This window comes from Pseudopipra pipra, chromosome Z (assembly GCF_036250125.1).
Source record: "Pseudopipra pipra isolate bDixPip1 chromosome Z, bDixPip1.hap1, whole genome shotgun sequence".
NCBI classification, from domain to species: Eukaryota; Metazoa; Chordata; class Aves; order Passeriformes; family Pipridae; genus Pseudopipra; species Pseudopipra pipra.
Genome location: NC_087581.1, coordinates 43,544,100 through 43,564,243, shown reverse-complemented (window position 1 = coordinate 43,564,243; position 20,144 = coordinate 43,544,100). Strand labels below are relative to the sequence as shown.

Below are 20,144 nucleotides of genomic sequence, written 5' to 3'. Positions count from 1 at the left end.
AAGGCATAAGACATTTCAGAATTCTGTTCTGTTATCAGAGAGCTTTCTTCATCTCCAGATAACTAATCCCAACGTCACTTTCAGCTTGGAAGTGCCTTTTACCTCAGCAGAGTAGCAATGGGATGAGCTGTATTATGTTGGTCTGATGCTTGTGTCAGTCTCTGCAAGCTCCAAATAAAACTATGTGAGCTCCTTATGAGCACAGAAAACCCACGTAGAGCTGATTGGTAGCTATAACAGAGATGTCTCCCTTTTCAGTCTGATGGAAAGGAAGGTATTGATGACTTGCCTTAAAGAGAGACCTGTGTGAACTCTGTGTATATGAGGTTTACTTTGAACTATTAGTGGTCTCAGCAATTTTAAGGCTTTTTAAATTGTAAATTTATTACATAAATAGTCTTACTGAAATTCCAAAACAGTACAGGATCATGCTTTAAACTATTAGATGTAAAATTCCCCACATCTTGTTTTTTGTATCATCTTTCTTCGTTATTCACATACACTAGTATTCACTGTTAGAATAATCTAATGGTACACTAACAAGAGTTGAGAAAATATAAAAACTAGTTTTTCAGAGCACAAACACTTAGTCTCTACTCTTCCAGAATATTAATTCAGTATTTTTCATCATTTTACCTACCCAAATGGTGCTGAGGGGTAAAGACTAAGGGATTAGTTTCTTGTGCTGTCCTGGGCTCAAACTCACAGGATTTGATAAGGGTTAGAAGAAGAAAGGGATGTCACAAAGAGTAGAAGCTGAAACAGATCATAATGTAGAGAACTACAATGATGCATCCAAGGTAACCCAAATATTTAGAAAGAGTTATGATATTTGAGTTCCACTCGAAAATTTCAACTAGAAAATTAATCTTCACATTTTAACTAAAGCCAGAACCCAGCTTCTATAAAGACAAAAAAATTGGGAGAAATAAACTCTGTTTTCTTTCTCCTCAAAGTTATCTCAGGATTCATATAAATGTTACAGCATATTTGAATGAGATCAATACAAATATAAGAGAAAGCGTGGGAGAAAAAACAGGGGGCGAGGGGTTGTTTTGTTGTATGGGGTTTTTTTTATTTTTACATAGATTTGATTAAAATAACTATTTTTATTCAAGAATTTGCATAAGATTTAAAACCCAGTGTCTTTTGGTTTACCGAAGTGCAGGAATGGAGCTGCTTTTACATCCAGAACTGCTTGAGCATTTGCCTTTACCTGGCCAAGTGCATTTGAGCATTTGGGTAAGGCTTTGATCCAGGCATCTGAATAGGACATAAGGGAGAGAGAGTGTGCCAGGAGTTATCACTGAGTGTTCTGCATTTGTTCCCTCAGCTGCTTACTTTGCACTGTAACAGGCTGTTACTCTTCCATACAACTCCCAGGCAATCATTGATGCAGGTGAATCCTGTCTCCATGTAATCACTGGGCAATGGTTTCTGAGAGCAAAACCAAAAGAACTACTTTCTCGGAAAATGCAATTGAAAATTTCTTTTTCTTCTGAAACAGTTTCCTTATCATGCCAACTCCATCAAATAACACTTCACTTTAAATTCATCTCATAATTTTCAGAGACCTCATTAGATATAATGGTATCAAGAGGTCTTTACCAATTCCAGGATATGATGATTTTTAAGGAAGGAGCTGTTGTGGATGTTTTACTTTGGCAGTTTCCTGTGTTTCCTTCAGACTCTATCTCCCAACACCTAGCAGTCTACAGGCAGAAATTAATATTTCTTGAGAAAGTAAAAGATATTAGCAAATTAAAGGAATATTAGCTAAGTTATGGAATTCACAAGCAGTTACATTTATGCCTCCTCTTCTGAGTGCTGGGGGGTGTGCGGATGTTTTGTTAACAAATTGAGGCTGTTTCAAAGAGATTACTGAGAATAAGGTAAGTTTCAGTAGCAGAACACTTCCAAGGAGAGTATACACATACACCAGATACAAGAAGTGAGATGTCAGAAATGGATACAGCAAATTATGACATATCCAGGTTCATGAGATGAAATGATGAAATTAATAAATTTCCCCCAATAGCTTATTTAGGAAGGACCTATCTAAGTGAAAAATAAATTGCCAAGCCACAGTAATGTAAAAATGTAAATGCCTGTGCCAAGGCTGTATGTCACCTTATGCTTAATTAGACTCATAAGCAATAAGTAGGACAGAGGCAGACTAACAGAACAGGCAGAGAAAGCAGGTCAAGCTTTCCTTTTTGACATGGTAAAAAAAAGATCAAATTGGAAGGCACATATTGCATGTGATAGAAGGTGAAAATTATATTGTAAAACAAACAGGTATGCAGTGCAAAAGAGAAATCTAGCCACACATAATTAAGTCAGTTAATTAACTTTTTTAAAAAAATTAAATGACACTTCTTTGCAAAAATTTAACCTTGCAAGGAAAAAAAATGTTGGAGCAGAGTTGAAGGGAAGAGTTTATTTTGATGTTCTGACAAGGGGGCTTTCCAAATCCCACAGCAGCTTCCCAAACATCCTTCTGACAAGGTGAATGATAACTGCCTGTGAGATATCTGTGGTAAACAGAGGTTTGAATGGGAATTGTTTGGGAATGTCCTAATTAGGAACAGTAACGTGCTGTGAAGGAGAAACTTTTGCAAGAAAATTGTCCATGAAAGAGAGAACTGGAACAAATAGGGAACAATGGGAAATATTTGGGGCGGGCTGTATGCAGTTACATTCTACCCTCAGTCTCTGTTTTTATAAAACCTGAAATACTTCTTTTCTTATTTGCAAAGACTATGTGGAAAATGCAAAAGAATTTACTTGGCTGCAGTTTGGGGAAATTGCCCGTGAAGTTAATTCTTAGTATTTTACCTATTATTGATTAAGTGAGTAAAGGGGAGTTCTGTGGCAAGGCTACAGCAATAGTTAAAGGGGTACTTCCATTGAGCCAAGTTTGTTAAACTTTAAAGGCTGTGGAGAGGTCTTTGAAATGGAAGAAGGTCTAATAACCTGGCAAATGAGTGTTGTAATTTCCACACTGCTGATTGCTGAGACTTTATAAGAAACTACAAATAGTTGTAGTCCTTCTTTGGAAGAGAAGAGGATGCAGGAAAAACAGGGTTGCACAGCCATTTTCATAGTAATTTAATGTAGAGGAGGGCTACCGCATCAGGTTGCTAACAGAGAATCATAAATCCTTTAATTATCACCTTTTAATGGCTTGGGCACATCTTTACAAATGAGAAAAAGGCACAAGAGGCAGAGCTTCTTGGTTAGCAGGTATGTTTTTTACTTGGAGGTTACTTGAATTTCCCATGGAAAAGCTCCTGGAAATTACTCTGTTACTGAGAGCCGATGACATCTCCTTGGTCCTGTGCTGGACTCTGCCATGTGAGCGATGGGGTCAAGGATTCCTGTCCGCAACTGCAATGTGACGATTTCTCAGGAGTGATTATCCTGATGCAGCCTGTTCTTAAAAACACAAAGGTGAGCTGTGGGGTGATGCTGTATATCTGTTGTGTGCACATACAGACACCATGTGATGTTTTCATGGTCAAACAGGGCATATGCTTTGCTTAGAAGCTTCCTGACATCCTGCTCAGCATCTCCATTGAACTCCTAACATGATGAACTGGGTCTAATGGCCTATGATTTAATTTTACTGCAGATTAAATATTGACAACCTAGAAGTGTTGCTCTCTGTTGACACTTTGATAAATGTTTATGGCTTGATGTGTGGAATGTGAGATCAACTGTCTTCCTTAACATTACTTTGAAAGTGGAAAATAAACTCTTGTAAAGAAGATTATGGTGAACAGCATATCGCTGTGAATGTTGCCACATTGTGCTAATTAGATGCTGAAATTGCTATGGCTGTTGTGATACATATCATTAATTTGTATGCCTTTCAAAGTGTTTGTGGAAAAGATCTCCTGCTGAGATTAAAGCGTTAACACAAACTGCAGAACAAAATATCTTGCACTGTTTTTCACTTCACAGTATTGAAAGCTAATCGGGCACCTTTACATTGCCTTGAAAAACATTTCAGATGTATTTGACTGGGTTAAATGGTAAATCCAACCCTTAGCATGAGGATATAATAGTATAAATCAGCATTCTGATAATTGCAGTGATGCTATGTAAATGGTTATATCAATATCAAATGCAGCCAAGGGTTCAGGGATCAAACTCCCATAGGAAGAACAATGACAAGGAAATGAAACAAACCTGGACTAAAATATCTTGTCTTGAGAGCTGTTCTCCAGACTGCAGAAAGGGGAGAAAGATAATTTGACTTATATGGCTGTTTACCTTGGCTGAACGCCAGGTGTCCACCGAGCCTGAGCAGATTCCCCTCACCCCACAAAGGGGAGACAAAAGAAAAAAAAAGTGAAAAATCTGGGCTTACCAAGAAAGAAAGTTTATATTTACACGGAGGAAAAAAAGAAGAGACTTATAACACTACAAACACACAGGCAAAGGAAACTAACAGTAAAAAATTCTACCTTCCTCGGGGAACAGCATCTTGGACAGATGTAGCTGCCTACAGGGCCATCCCAGAAGCAAGAAGAAGGGCCGAGCTAGTTCTCCCTTCCCTCTTATAGCCGAACTGACGTAGTATGGTATGGAATATCCTGTTCGTCCCGGAAAGAGGAAATGTTATTTTAATACACGAACCCACTACAGTAATCAGTTGTTTTTTACATGTTCCTTGGAGTGTTGGAAAATGTGTGTGATATCTGCTTTGAAGACAAATTCTAATGAAGACACAGAAGTAGAGCAACATCTGCGCTCTGCTCAAAGGCAGATCAGACACCAACTGTTAGCTGTGAGACCAGACCTTGTGCTTCAGTGACAGCTGTTATAAAGATGTCATGTTGGAAAGTGTGAACATTTTAAATAAAATAAAATCTGAAGTTTAAAATTTGGTTGAGTTACATATAGAATATTTCACAATACTTTGCTCTGCATGTGTGTGTGTTTTTACCAGCTTTGTGTTAGGGCTTCTCTTCGCTTTTTCCTTATCCCTTAAATTTAACACTTCTGTTCTCTGATTTGCAGCTTTGGCTTAGTTCATGGTACTGGAAGTATCTCTTTCAAAGATCCAGGCCATTAAGGATTAGGTTATGTGGAATTCTTCAAAGATGTCTATGTTTCCTCCATAAAATAGTACCATGTCCAAATGACAGCTTTTGCACTGACAGATCTTACTCGGATGCAACGCAAACATCTCCAGGAAAGTATCTTGCCACGATTGGACACAGATTCTCATCAGCATCTTTGCTTGTTTTTAGCCATGAATGGATCATACAATTGATTCACACCATATGTTCAATTACGTAGCCTTGATGGTTTCTTTTTTTTTTTCCCTAATTTTTTTCACAGAGACAATAATTTTCTGAGGTTTCTGTTGGCAGCAGTTGCTCTACACCCAAAAGGTACCTTTGCAAACCTTTAATCTGTCATGTTCAGTGAAATAGCTGTAGTTCACTGGGATGTGAAGGCAGTCTAGATTTTGACAAGTTACTTTGCATTTCTTGGAGCTGATTATTTTTATTCTTCTTCTTTTTTTTTTTTTTTTTAAATTTCTGCAACCCTGCCTAATTTGTCACATCTTCGATTGCAAGCAATTGAGACTTGGAACAAAACTTAAGTCAATTAATGACAATTCTGCCAAATACAAATTTTTTTTTGTTACACCTCCCATTTAGAGCAGATACTCCAATGGATGGTGATCCTAATCATTGCTTTCTGAAATGGCTTGGGCAGCTGCGCTATCCAGGCTGCTTGACATTTAGTCCCTGGGCAGCTCTTACTGAGGGAAGCTGGAGAAACAGGGGCATTAAAGTGCATTAGAAACAATGCATCTTCACAAGGAGACTGCCTTTTTTTCTCAGCAACAAGTATTTCTTCATCGCAACAACTAATGTTGTTTGATAAAACAAATGTGCACTAATCCTAGTCATTGCAATCCATCCTAGTTCCCTCAGGGACGGTTCTGTAGCCATGTGTTTGCCCCTCAGTAATGCCATACTTGAGCTTTACATATTCCTTGCAACCCACAGGGAATTGCTGGAAAGTAGAGTCTGGATGTGGAGACAATTTCTGTCAATGGTTGCAATGTGGTGGCTAAGAGTTTTCTTGTTTAAGAGCTGTGCATTTTTATGTCAGTAGGCAGTGGGCTGTGCATGTGGAAACTTTTTCTCAAGCAGAGGACATGTGAGGTGAGGATTTGCAAAGCTTTATACATTTGGTGCATTTCAGGTGTTCCATCAGTGGCCATTGTCATTGCTTACATTTCTGTTAATGAGTAACCTCTGCCAGTGCTTCATTCCTGCCTGCCTGAACTCTTTGGTGGTGTCAGCCTGGCAGCCATGGAAAAGAGCAGAGGAAAGAAAGCTTATGCGCTGTGTGGCTGAGTTTGATCAAAAGGAACAAGATCTTTTTGCACCACACTCTGAAATCCCAGACGTGAGTTCCTTTGCTTGGCACACTGAGACGGAACAAAGAGGAAAAACAAGTAAAGTCCTGAAGGGCTTTCTTCCTGAGGTAGGTGGGAGGTGTCTTGAGGAAAGTCATCTCAATCTCATCTAATTATCCCCAAAATTACTAGTTTGGAGAAAGGACGATTTCTACTTCTTGTAATGCCAGTGTTGGGGGCTCTTCATCATTTGTACACCAAATATTCCAGCAAAGTCATCTTTGCTGTGCCCAGGAGGAGACAAAGACACAGTGGAGAGTGCAGGGGCAGGACCTGGGAGTGCTGTGTTTTCCCTCCAATTTCACCTCTGGCCATAATCTGAATCTTGCTTGTGCCACCAATGCCTCCATTTCCCCATCTGCACACTGCAGAGAATAATGCGTCCTTGAGGACTTTGTCATTTACAGAGAAAAGTGCAGTGAAAGAGGCAGTTATTTCAGTGCTGATGACGTTAAATGCCAACAGCTCAAAATATGCTCTGGAAAACCCGTGGTTCTAAAAAGATATATTTCTAAGTGTTACATTTTTTATTGCTGTGTAACTGGGGATAGTGGGAAAGCCAGGGAAACAAGTGAGGAATGATATCAGTTTGGGCTTGCAAGATCTAGTTAACATGTGTGTTACTTGGTGCACATCGTAGTGGGATATGACTTGCTCCTCCTTCTCTGTCCCTGCATAATGGGCAGCAGGAATGGAACGTGGTAAGTGTAGTTCACTTATGATATATTGATGAGGAGAGAAAATAGAGCATTTCCTATTTGCTGCTTTGTGAGGGAGGGCATAAAGCTAAGAGTTTTGAGAGACAAAGCTTGCAGAAAAAAATTTTCTGATTAACTATAAAAAAGTACAAAAGGTTACGGGTCTGGTTAGCTTGGTCTCATTTGACAGGAAAAAAAGCATTATCAATTTCTTTTATTTATTTATCCTTAAAGTCAGTTGGTCTAATAAAAAAATGCTACTTTTGCTCCTCAATAGCATTTTTCAGCAACAAAAAAACATATACAGCCAAAATGTTTCAAACAGCTCCACATGCATCTATCTTTTCACTATTATTGGACCTTTGAATTTAGGGTGTAATTTCTGACCTCTTATTTCAGAATTATTGGCTGAAAATAGCTTTTGCTGAACTGATTTCCTCACATGAGAGGTTATGAAGGAATTGCTTTTAACTGACGCTCTAAGCAACAATATACAATGTTTACTGTAATGACATAATCTTATTTATGTTTTGAGAACAACAACCTTCTTTTGAACTGCCAGTTTCACTGTATTTCAGGTTTCAAAACATTTGGAGAAAGAAGGAAAAAGGCATATATGCTCTAAGGAACAGATCTGATGAGATTGCACAGGGAACTTATGCTTAAAAGTATTGGGTTTATAGCATGATAAGTGTCTTGGGCATATGATGACAGGCACAAATGAACATGTTACTTGTGATTTCTCAGCTGAACAAAGCAAATAACCTAACTGAGGTCGGTGACAATGATTGGTGGATCTGCTCAAGACTGTCACAGATTCACCGAACTCTGTAATCCTTGTCTCTTAAATGGACCTTCAATCAATAAATGAACAGTGGGACAATCCACTAGAACTGGGAGAAGCAGCAGCTAACAGAAATTCATGCTCTTTCTGTTGGGCCAGAAAACTCACTGTGCAGATAAATTGCTCTTTTTGGTCCCCCCTGTCAACATGTTGATAACACACACTCTCTGTCCGTGATCTCTGTATCCTTTTTTCGGGGGTGCCTGATAAAGACCACACTATGAGAGCAGTGCTGAGGTTTCTGAAGAGTCTTCTCTGTAGTGATTCACCCTGGACAAATGTTTCATTCATATCCAGTAAATGGTGCTGTCTCACCCGGAGTTGGTAGCAGGAGGAAAAGCGCTATAAAATAAACAGGGAACATATCTCTCAAAAATTGCTACATAGCTTAGGTTTTGGGTCATTACAATTCATTTGCTTTCAAATAAATTCATAATTAACTCTGGGCTGAACACAGCCATGACTATAGGATAGGATGCTGGGGCTTTTTCTGCATCAAGGTTCATCTTCTGGCATGTAAGAGCGTCTGACCCAGGGAAGACCTGAGCTTTCATCAGCTTATATGAGACGGCAGGGTGACCTCATTGCGGTTACAACTTCCTCATGAGGGGAAGTGGAGGGGCAGGCACTGATGTCTTCTCTGTGGTGACCAGTGACAAGACCAAAGGGAATGGCCTAAAGTTGTGTCAGGGGAGGTTTAGGCTGGATATTAGAAAGAGGTTTTTCACTGAGAGAGTGGTTGGGCACTGAACAGGCTCCCCAAAGATGGGGTCACAGCACCAAGCCTGACAAAGTTCAAGAAGTGTTTGGTCAATACTCTCAGGTATGTGGTGTGACTCCTGGGTCTGTCCTCTCCAGGAGCTCGACTTGATGATCCTTGTGGATCCCTCTGAACTAAGGATATACTGCGATTCTCTGATTCTTTCAGATGTCTGTCTTCATGCAAAACAAACCCAGGGACAAAACCCAGACTGGCATGTTGGAGGGCATACACTTAGATTTAGAAACAGGATATAAATTTAGACTCACAGGCTTGCCAGACTTGCATTTAGTTTGGGCTTTGTCTTTTCTTTCCTATAGAGTTAGTTTTGAGGTAAGGTCTTAAATTTTATGGTTTACATATTCTTTTTTTCTCAGCAGAGAATGCCATGTTGACAAAGTACTGGCCTCTTACAAGAAATCAGTGTTTCATGTAGATTTCTAAGCTGCTCTGGAGTTTAGAGAATAAGAAAGCAATGGTGTTACTCTGTCAGGATCTCCCAGAGGTTGTGTTTCTTTGCTAGAAATACAATGCAGGCATTTGAAATATGTCTGGCTTGGTCAGCTGCCCCTCACTTTCTCTGTTTCCTATCCAAGATGTATTTCCATCTATGTGGAAAGGAGGAACAGGAAGCAAAGGCAAGGTAGCTGACCTGGTTGGCAGCACATTCCAGTTAATGAACTCTCCTGGGAAACAGAGTTCTCCAGACATCTCTTTTACTACTTCAAGTAATTGCTCTACTTCTTTGGACTTTTGTGGCTGTTGAGTGTGAAACAGAAGGTTGCACATCTTCCCCAAATGAGTTTATTTGCAGAGCCAAATGAGATGCCAAGTGCTATAGATTGGAAGATCTATAAGCTTAGCTGTTTATTTGTTGACTCTTTTTTGGCCTGCAGTGAGGTAGTGAGGAGGGACAGAAGTTTTACATTGCTTTTTGTTGATAAGCAAAACTATCAAGTTTCTGCAGAAAAAAACCCCCAAACCCAGACAACTCCTTATTCAGCCTTATGGAAGGCTATGTAACTATTTCTGTTCCGGATTCTAGAAAAAAAATAGCACCTTCACAAATTCCAATTGTTAAAAAGAAGGCTGGAGGATGTTTTAGGACACCATACAGAGAGACTCCTCATTTTCCTCCAGAAACAGCAATCCCACAGACTCTCTGGGTAACTATACCTTAATGTTTCTTCTCAATTTCTCTCCTAGACCTTCCACATTGTAGTTTTACTTACTGATTCATTTTCCAATATGCCATATTCTTCAAGGATGTTTGTTACTTTCTCATCAGAAAGTATCACCTATGGATTAGAAGACTTGTATTCTCTCTGAACAAAACTACTGCTACTTCTTCAGCCATCTGTCAGAAACTGCATTCTGCAGAGCAATCTTTGTTCTGGATTTCCATCAGCTGGTTCACCATCACCAGTTAGAAGTTTGTTGAACTGAACTGTAACAGAACTAGGTGGGAAAGAAGTTTTAGTGTCTCACAAGGACTCATTCCACACTGTCCAATTAAGGAACACGTATCAGTGACCTCAGGATCCTGCCTTGCTGACTGTTGTGACATTTTATTCTGCTATTCACCATTATAAGAAAAAAATATTCTTTAACGTCTAGGCTGATTAAAAGGATAAAGGATCGTCATAGTCAGATAAGAAAGTATCTGATATATCACTTGTAAGAGCTCTGCAATCCTTTAACAGGACAACACAGAGACTGCAAAACGATCACAGTAAGACTCTGACTGGCAATATAACCTTGAACTATGCTCAGGAATTCTTCTCCTCTCAGGTTTTTTTAGGCATGGACTTCACCCCAAAAATGAGTGTATGACAAAACCAAATTCTGCATCCAGTCACAGAAGAGTAGACCTGGAGTGTTTCCTCTGAACAAAAAGAAATGCAGTTGGATTTGCATATCAGTATTGGGAGGGATCAGGATTTGTCTATCAGGGAGGTAATATAGAGGGAAGGAAGACACAGTTGTGAGGCTAGGATGTCTCTCCCATGGTATACACACAGCACTCTGTGCTGGTCAGCTTGCAATATGTTCAGAACACAAGACAAGATGTTGTCCCTGTGAAATTACAGGTCATTTTAGCCAAATTTCCCTGAACAGCCAGAGTTCTGCTAGATTTAAAATTAATTTAAATTCTATTATCTTGGAAAAAATACAAAGGCTTTGTCCCTATTTTCCTTCCTCTCCTCCTCCATTCTCTTTTCTCTCTTTTTCTAAGAAATAAGATGAAGAGCTTTAATTCCAAGAAATCAAACTAAAGAAATATACAGCTCACAAAAAAGGCAACGACAACAAAAACAAAACCCTAGGGCCTACAAGAATGAATAATGAATGATGTAATTTTCTCCATTAGAGAAGATGGAAATACAGGAAGCAGTCCTTCATTTTGTGTGGTATTACAGGCACAGATCAATACCAAGCATGGTACAATGCCAGCAGTGAGTCCATTATTGTGATCATTTTCCCTCAGAGTTGCCTGTATGAACAGTAGATTTTTATTATCACTGCAAAACTCAAGATGTCCTTTGTGCTTCTGTGTGCACGTTACAAGGGAGGTATTGAAGTAGCTGTTGTCTCTGTTGCCTCTTCATGGACTGTGAATCCTCTTTAAATTCTCAACACCCAAAGCTCAAGGCCAGAAAACCTGAAATAAGTTTCAGAGGGATGTCACAGAACCCTTTCATGATCCAGCCCTTCTGCCCCTCCAGCTTGCACTTCCACTGCAAGGCCCGGAATTAAACAAAAAAAGGTCGTGAAAAGTTCCTGAAAGGAATCATGTGGGAAAAAATAGAAGTTTTCCAGTAATCTTTGGAGCATAGGTTGGAAGGCATGAAAAAGGATGTAGCCACTTAGATTTATTTAGTTTCACCATACTGAGAAGATACTACTGATTTCAAAGAAGGTGTATGGAGGAGACACCTTTGAAAGCATGAAACAACAAAGCCCTATTTAAAAAGGGATTTTTATTTCTATTTTATTTTGAGATATACTGCCAGCTGCTAAGTTTTCATAAAACATGTTTTGGAGGGTGTAATTCAATTAATTTTGCTGAAGTGGCAGTGATTAGTACCAGTGGGGAATATTTGTTATATGATGTATGTGATTATATGTGTTATATATATCTATTATATGAGTATGAGCTATTACAGCTGTAATCTGATTATCTGAGTTCACATTTGTTAAATGTGAACTACAAAAGCATCCCCCAAAGGAAACTGAAAGAGGTGCTCAAAAATTTGGTCCTGAATGTCAGCTTTCTGCAGCTTCCCTTTGGAAAAGAGTAGTCAGTCATGGTGCAGTTCAGAAATCGAAGTAACAGTGAAAAAGAATGGAATATTAAGGGTGATACATTTCCTAAGAGTCAGTTAATTATTCAGTCTATTCCACTAGGTATCTGAAAATCTGAAGTATATTCTGAACAGTGCTTTTGGTGAAAATTATGGTATTTCTGAAGAATCAGGCAATTCTTCCTCTCTAAAGAAGAAATCAGAAGTGGTGAAATTAATAACTGGAGTAGGGAATTTCCATATAAATATTTTCTTATGATCCAGAATATTTTATTAAAGAGTGATATTGCAAAAAGTCATAGTAACTGGATGTGGTTTAACACTGACAGTGCGATTTAGTACTTGTTTCTTTTCAGTTGACAGCTTCTGAATGTGATTAAATCTTAACTTTGGTGACATTATGGGATGGAAACCTACATCTCTTACAAAAAGTAAGATCTGACACTTTTTTTTCCATTCAGCATCTCTTTTTTCTACAGGCAGACGTAGGGAAAACAGAGGTGCCAGGTATATATTATGTGTTTCTCGCTTGACATTCATTATTTGTGTGCATTTGGTCCTTTTTTAAAGTATCCTTGTTTTACAGTGGGCAATCTTCATCTTTTCAGCTGATATTTGCTCTTGCTGCATTTCTCCCCCCTCTGTCTTCCCAGTAATTCTGCAAAACTCCCTTCCCAGGCACAGGATTTTGTTTACACACTGTTTCACTAGTGCTGCTCTAAAATTTTGCACTCTAATGGTGTTGCCATGCTTCATTTGGGCTAGGTACAGCACAAATAGTATGACATAAGGTGATAAATGACAGTGGCTTGTGGGTCATCCTCCTCCTCCTCCTGCACAGAGTTTACTTGCTTCACCATTAATAGCAGGGGCACTAGTGTGAAATTTAAGGCTGTTCAGTGGCAGTGGCTGCTGCAACCCATGGGTGGGCATCGTATGCCTTCCCTGAAATATTTTGTGATGGGCTGGTCCTTCGTATGAGCAACTTCAGACTTGCTTGGTACCTATATACTGCTTTTCCCACTTCTTCACTTTAATCCTACTTCTACCTCCTATTTAAGACCTTTCTGATGTCTTCCAGACATTTGATAGAAATCCACTAGAAAATACAGGTGCTGAATATGGCGTTGTGGTTTTAGCCAAAGCATCATTTGCATCATTTTCTAATTCTACAGGTTTCCCACCCAGATTCACTCCCATTCACTGTGGGGGAAGGGTGGTAAGCTGGCTAGCCAGACCCTGCGGTGCCTGAAGCAGCAACGCACGGCAGGGAGCGGAGCAGGCCTGGAGTGGCCCAGACGGTACCAGCCGCCAGCTGGAGCCGAACCAAGAGATGTGGGGATGCCCTGCAGAGAGAACTTGCAACGGAGCAGAGAGAGAGAAGCCAAGCTTGGAGCGACTTGGGTATGGACTGAGCCAAACCCCAAGAAACCTTTGACCCGGGGGGGAGGGGTGGATCCTGCTTGGAGAGAGGGATCCCCTGAGAGCTTGCTTCACTGAGGGAGGAACCTCCACATAGCAGGGAAACAGAGTTTAACACCCTGTACTCCGTGGTGAAGACATGGTGAGACAGGTGTTCTCCTGAAGCCCATGGATGAACCCTCGGTAGCGTGGCCAAGTGGTTAGAGGCGGGGATAGACCCTCCCCTCCCCTCCATAGAAGAGAAAGAGAAAGAAATTTTCTAGCTACGGTGAATTGGAGCTGTGGCCCTGAGAGTAAAGGAGAGACTTCTTCTCCTCCTGGACTGATATGGGGGGAGGAGGGGTGATTTTGTAAATACATGAGTTTGTCATCAGAGGAAGATTAGTTAGAATTGTTGTATATATTACTTTTTAGTTTTTATTCTGTTAGCAATAAATTTTGATATTGTTCCCCCATGCTGAGTCTCTTTTGCCTGTGTGGAACTTCTCTCACACTTCAGCAATTTTGTGGGGGTTTGAAAATTGGGCCCAGGGTCAAACCATGACACTTGTCTAATCTCATAATCTCATGGTATCGTGTCTTCAATACGCTGCTCACGATCCAGGCTACTAAACTCTTATTCTGTTATTAATCATGCTTTTTTGTGCAGATAAAGGAGTTCCCTTGTAAGTGGAAAATGTACATGTAGTTCTAGATTTTACAACTGAAATTCGCAGCAAATTCATTTTCCTGTGTCTTAACATATGTTGATCTGTGTTTTGTATTATGTCCAAGAAAATGAATACATAGCTTTGTAATAAATAGTATCAAAACTAATGAAAATGAAATGAAAATGAAAATAAGTTAAAGCCTCATCCTCTCCTATTGAAGCTGTCAGTAAAACTGTTCATTGAATTCAGGGGAAAAAAGTTCCTGGCAAAAGGCAGGTTTAGAGAGATACTAATCAACTGTGCCTAGTTAGCCATGCTCAAAGGTGGCAGTCAGACGTAAAACTTCACAGTTCCTAAATTGTCCTTTCAGATTGTCTGCCAAGAGCATTTTGTGCAGTTAATTTTCATTGATACTTGAGGAAATAGAGCTTAGTAGCAAGCCTTTAAAATCGCTACAGAGTTGTTTATGTAAGTGAGTGTGGTTGAGATAAACATAAATTTAAAGTTATGGGCAATTATGTTGCTGTCCCTCTGAAATCAGACTTGTGAGCTGTATTATTGCAATGATTGCACTGTATTAAACAGTCTATAATATTCATTTATGTACATGGAAGATCCACTCTTGTTTTAAAGTTAAATTTACAAGGAGGTGAAGGAGACTGAGACAGGGAAGAAGAGAGGGATTAGTTAATGATCATGAATGACAGGACTTAATATTCTGTGTATTGAATTGCTTTTAATATTCAGGAATGAGAAATTATGCTTATTTCTTTGATAGCATAAATACTTTTTTACTGCATCTGGTACATGTGTGGGCTACATGAATGTCCATTTTCATTATTCAGTTATAGTGAGTATATTGGTTTTTTATGCATGAGTATATTATGTTTAGTGGGCAGCTCTGATTTTATCAAACTGTGGAGTATTAATCCCATGGCATGTCTTTATAGAAATTTAATGCCTCAGTCTTTTTGTGATTTTTATTTAGTACAGCAACATATAAATTAAGAAGAAAGTTATAGGAATTTTAAAAATAAAGGAAATTTTCAAGAGAACACATCAGTCACAGTAATAATAAAGTGAAGGAGATAAAATTATTGGCAAACAGAATGAAGCAGAATCAATACAAAATACACAAATTCATAAACTAAAAGTGCAGCACTTTGCCATAAATCGAAGAGGAAACCAGTATTTTATAAAACATAAGGCTGTTACTCATAGAGGGCAAGAGCCTTTTTTTTCTTATTAAGGATAACATACAGGTTGGGCTTGATGATCTCGGAGGTCTTTTCCAACCCAGTTGACTCTGTGATTCTATGATTCTCCTCAAAAATCTCCATTAAATGAGTGAACCAATTTGTTGAACAAGGAGCAATCTACCAGGACTATCGGGGTCCTGATATCATTTCCTTTGAAATCATCTGCCTGTTATGGGTATGTAGATGTGCTCATGACAATTATTTTAGCATCTTTCTGAGGTTTTTCATTAGAAGAAAATTTTGTGTTTTGCAAAACATTGAGTAATTTTCTTCTTCCATGTCTTCATCATTAGTGTTGAGAAAAAAACCAAACTCATACCTCAGCTTTAGCATTGTTAATTGCTCAGGTGTCTTCTTGTAGGTGTCGTCAAGCAGACGTTTCACAGGAATAAGGTTGTGGCCAAAGGATGCCTGTTACTAGCAAAAATACTACTTTCAGAAAAAGAGATTCTCTGCGTTTATTTTGAAGCTTCTCTAAGTTTTAAGAGTTGAAAGAAATAGTTGAAACTTTTTGTTTAAGGAAAATCCAAAGCTCTTCTTCAAAAGGCAAGCACTTTTTGACCCTTAGAGATGTTCCCTCATCCTGTATTCCTGTATTCTTTTCTGCAATTTCTCTCATTTGAATCCAGCTCATTGACTCAGGAGATGTTAAACCTGTGATCAGAAATACTAAATCCAGGTATAGATTCTGGCTTGTCATATTGTTAACCTTGCTTAAGCCTGAAAAAAGAATAACATTTATAAGAGCTCTGTAAGTGTCTGTGTCACCCAAATCTTCCTGCTCTGTTTAGAACAGAAATTTACTTCTGTTAGTCTTGAATATTATAAAGATTCAAGATTCCAGAAAATAATGATATTTTCCTGAATTGGCAGTCAAATTAGATCCAAAATGATTATCCAAATTACTTAGTTGTCCTAAATTCTGGATATTCTTCTAGTGTATAAACTTGAAGTTTGAGAGCCTTTGGAATTACATGGTCTACAAAGGCCTTAATTATAACTATTTAATTTAAAATGTCTGTAGTCTGGATCTGACCTAATCAGTCATTTTTCTTTCCATAATTCCCCATATCTTTCCACAAGTGTCCTAAGTTCCTTTAATCAGGGATTGTATACAGGATTGATGAGTAAATCTACAAGTCTTTTATTACTACCTTCTACTTTTGCTTGGTCAAATATGTGTTTAAACTACGGATGCTTCTGAGAATTAAACTAGTACTGATTTAGGTACGGGAAGGGATCATTAATTAGCAGTCTTCCAGGAATCCTCTGGTCGTCTCCTCCTCATTTCTTTTTTGTTTGGGCATTTTATCAATTCAAAGATTTGCAAAACTGGAACACATTTGTCTGGTTCTCACGTGCAATTGACCTTTAATATATCTGCTCTAATTAGCTATTTAATATCTTTGTTATATGTAGAATTGTGTGACACCAGAGAGATATTGATTAAAGTCAAAGTAGATGCGAAATTTCAGAAGCCAAAAGAAAAAAAAATCTCATTTTCTTGTGTTTGTGGGATTTTATTTTTTTATTTTATGCCATTTTATTTTTTTAAAAAATCTGATAAATGAACTGAAAAAAACTGCAAAACACAATTAGTGATGCAACTTTTCTATTTCAAATATTTTGGTGATTATTAATGTTCTAATAATGTAATGTTTTACATTTGGGTTAAGAAAAATACATAACAATGATAATTGAAGACATCAGAGAACATTAAAAATCTTTGGTTTGAGTAAACTCTCTAGAAGAGAACCTTGTTTTATAGCAAACCCTAGAAACAAAATTAACGGTTGTATTCATTTTTTTTCTGCACCTTTCTAAACCTTAGCAGAAGGATTGAGTTTTAAAGATTTCATAGAATCATAGAATCGTTTGGGTTGGCAGGGACCATAAAGGTTATCTAGTTACAGTCCGTCTTCCCTGGGCCAGGACACCTTCCACTAGACCAGGTTGTTCAAAGCCCTTCCTCCCTTCTGGTGGGGTAGCCTGTAACAGAGTCCAATAAAGCCGTCTGCGTCTGACTTCCCTTTATTCTTGATCCATTTGCTCTTGGTCAGCTCCTCATCCATCCCCAGGCAGAGCTCCCTGCACTCCAGCTGGTCCTAATACAGAGGGTGACATGACCTTTGTGCAGTGGCAGTATCATAGCCCACGAGGTTAATCCAAGGAGCGATTATTGGTAGTTGAAAACTTTTCCCAGTATTCCGCCGTGGCGACTTGAAATATAGTTGGCAAGGGCTTTAAACTAGGTTTGAAGGAGGAAGGGCTTGAAACCAGGGTCTCCAGTGATGAGCTTAAGGGTGGAAAGCCCGAGTTAAGAGTGAAATCAGCAGCCCAACCAAAGTGTATGTACACCAATGCACGCAGTGTGGGTAACAAACAAGAGGAGCTGGAAGCCATCGTGCAGCAGGAAAGCTGTGCTGTAGTCACCATCATGGAAATGTAGTGGGATGACTCGCATGACTGGAGTGCTGCCATGGGTGGCTACAAGCTCTTCAGAAGGGACAGGCAAGGTAGCAGAGGTGGAGGGGTGGCTCTACATGTTAGACAGTCTCTTGACTCTGTGGAACTTGAAGGCAGTAACAATAAGGTTGAGTGCCTGTGGATCAAAATCAGGGGGGAGGCCAACAAGGCTGACATCCTGGTGGGAGTCTGTTACAGACCACCCAACCAGGATGATGAGGGTGATGAATTATTCTACCAGCAGCTGGCAGATGTCTCAAAATTACCGGCCCTTGTTCTCATGGGTGACTTCAACCTGCTGGATGTCTGCTGGGAACTCCACACGGGGGAGAAGAGGCAGTCTAGGAGATTCCTAGAATGTATGGAGGATAATTTCCTGCTCTAGCTGGTAAGTAAGCCTACCAGGGATGGGACCCTGCTAGACCTGCTGTTCACAAACAGAGAGGGGCTGGTGGGAGATGTGGTGGTCGGAGTCCGTCTGGGGCACAGTGACCATGAAATAACAGGGTTTTCAATACTCAGGGATGCAAGGAGGGCCATCAATAAAACCTCTAAGCTGGACTTCCAGAGGGAAGATTTCAACATGTTCAGAAGACTAGTTCTGAGTGTACCCTGGAAAACAACCCTTGAAAACAAAGGGGTCCAGGAGGGATGGACATGCTTCAAGAAGGAAGTCTTGAACACACAGGAGCAGGCTGTCCCAGTGTGCCGAAAAGCGAACCAGTGGGGAAAATGACAGGTCTGCCTGAACAGGGAGATTTTGAAGGAAATTAGGGTAAAAAAGAGAGCCTACCAATTATGGAAAAAAGATCTGGCTACTCAGGAAGAATTAAGGAATAAAGTTAGGTCATGTAGAAAGAAAATTAGAGAGACGAAGGCACAATTTGAACTCAATCTTGCCACTTGTTAAGGATAATGAAAAGTCTTTCTACAGATCCATCAATAGCAAAAGGAGGGGCAAGGAAAACCTCCATTCTTTATCAGACATGGGCGGGAACATAGTTATCAAAGATGAGGAAAAGACTGAGGTATTTAACACCTTCTTTACCTCAGTTTTCAACAGCAAGACAGGTTGTCCTGAGGACAGCTGGCTTCTGGAGCTGGTAGAAAGAGATAAGAAGCTGAATAGCCCCCCTGTAATCCAGGAGGAAGCCTGCTGAACCACTTGGATCCTCACAAGTCTATGGGATCAGATGGGATCCATCCTAGGGTGATGAGGGAGCTGGAGGAAGAACTCACCAAGCTGCTCTCCATCATTTACCAACAGTCCTGGCTCACTGGGGAGGTCCCAGAGGACTGGAAGTTGGAGAATGTCACACCCATCCATAGAAAGGGTTGCAAGGAGGACTTGGGCAACTACAGGCCCGTCAGCCTGACCTCAGTGCCTGGCAAGGTTATGGAGCAGATCATCCTAAGTGCAATCACACAGCACCTACAGGATGGACAATGGATCAGATCCAGCCAGAACGGGTTTAGGAAGGGCAGGTCCTCTCTGACCAACCCGACCTCCTTTTATGATCAGGTGACCTGCCTGGTGGATGAGGGGAAGGCTGTGGATGTGTCTACCTGGACTTCAGCAAAGCCTTTGACACCATCTTCCACAGCATACTCCTGAAAAAGCTGCAGCCCATGGCTTGGACAGGGGTACTCTGTGCTGGGTTAGGAACTGGCTGGAGGGCCGGGCCCAGAGATTGGTGGTGAACGGTGCTGCATCCAGTTGGTGCCGGTCACTAGTGGTGTCCCCCAGGGATCAGTGTTGGCCCCAGTTCTGTTCAATGTCTTTATCAATGATCTGGATGAGGGGATTGAGTGTACCATTAGTAATGGGATGAGGTTCAACAAGACCAAGTGCTGGGTCCTGCACTTTGGCCACAACAACCCCATGCAGCGCTACAGGCTGGGGACAGAGTGGCTGGAGAGCAGCCAGGCAGAAATGGAGCTGGAAGTTTGGATTGACAGGAAGCTGAACATGAGCCAGCAGTGTGCCCAGGTGGCCAAGAAGGCCAAGGGCATCCTGGCCTGGATCAGGAACAGTGTGGCCAGCAGGACCAGGGAAGTGATTCTTCTCCCGTAGTCAGTGCTTGTGAGGCCACACTTGGAGTGCTGTGTCCAGCTTTGGGCCCCTCAGTTCAGGAAGGATATTGAGGTGCTGGAGCAGGTGCAGAGAAGAGGAAAGAGACTGGTGCAGGGACTGGAGCACAAGTCCTGTGAGGAGAGGCTGAGGGAGCTGGGGCTGTTCAGCCTTGAGAAGAGGAGGCTCAGGGGAGACCTCATCACTCTCTACAACTCCCT

At 40.3% G+C, this 20,144-nt stretch overlaps 1 non-coding gene across 1 annotated transcript; it reads left to right on the top strand.

Moving 5' to 3' along the window:
* Positions 1-17,511: 17,511 nt before the first annotated feature.
* On the top strand, positions 17,512-17,665 carry LOC135407910 (U4 spliceosomal RNA). Its single transcript, XR_010427077.1, has one exon. It is a non-coding gene; the product is annotated as a U4 spliceosomal RNA (small nuclear RNA).
* The last annotated feature ends 2,479 nt before the right edge of the window (positions 17,666-20,144 follow it).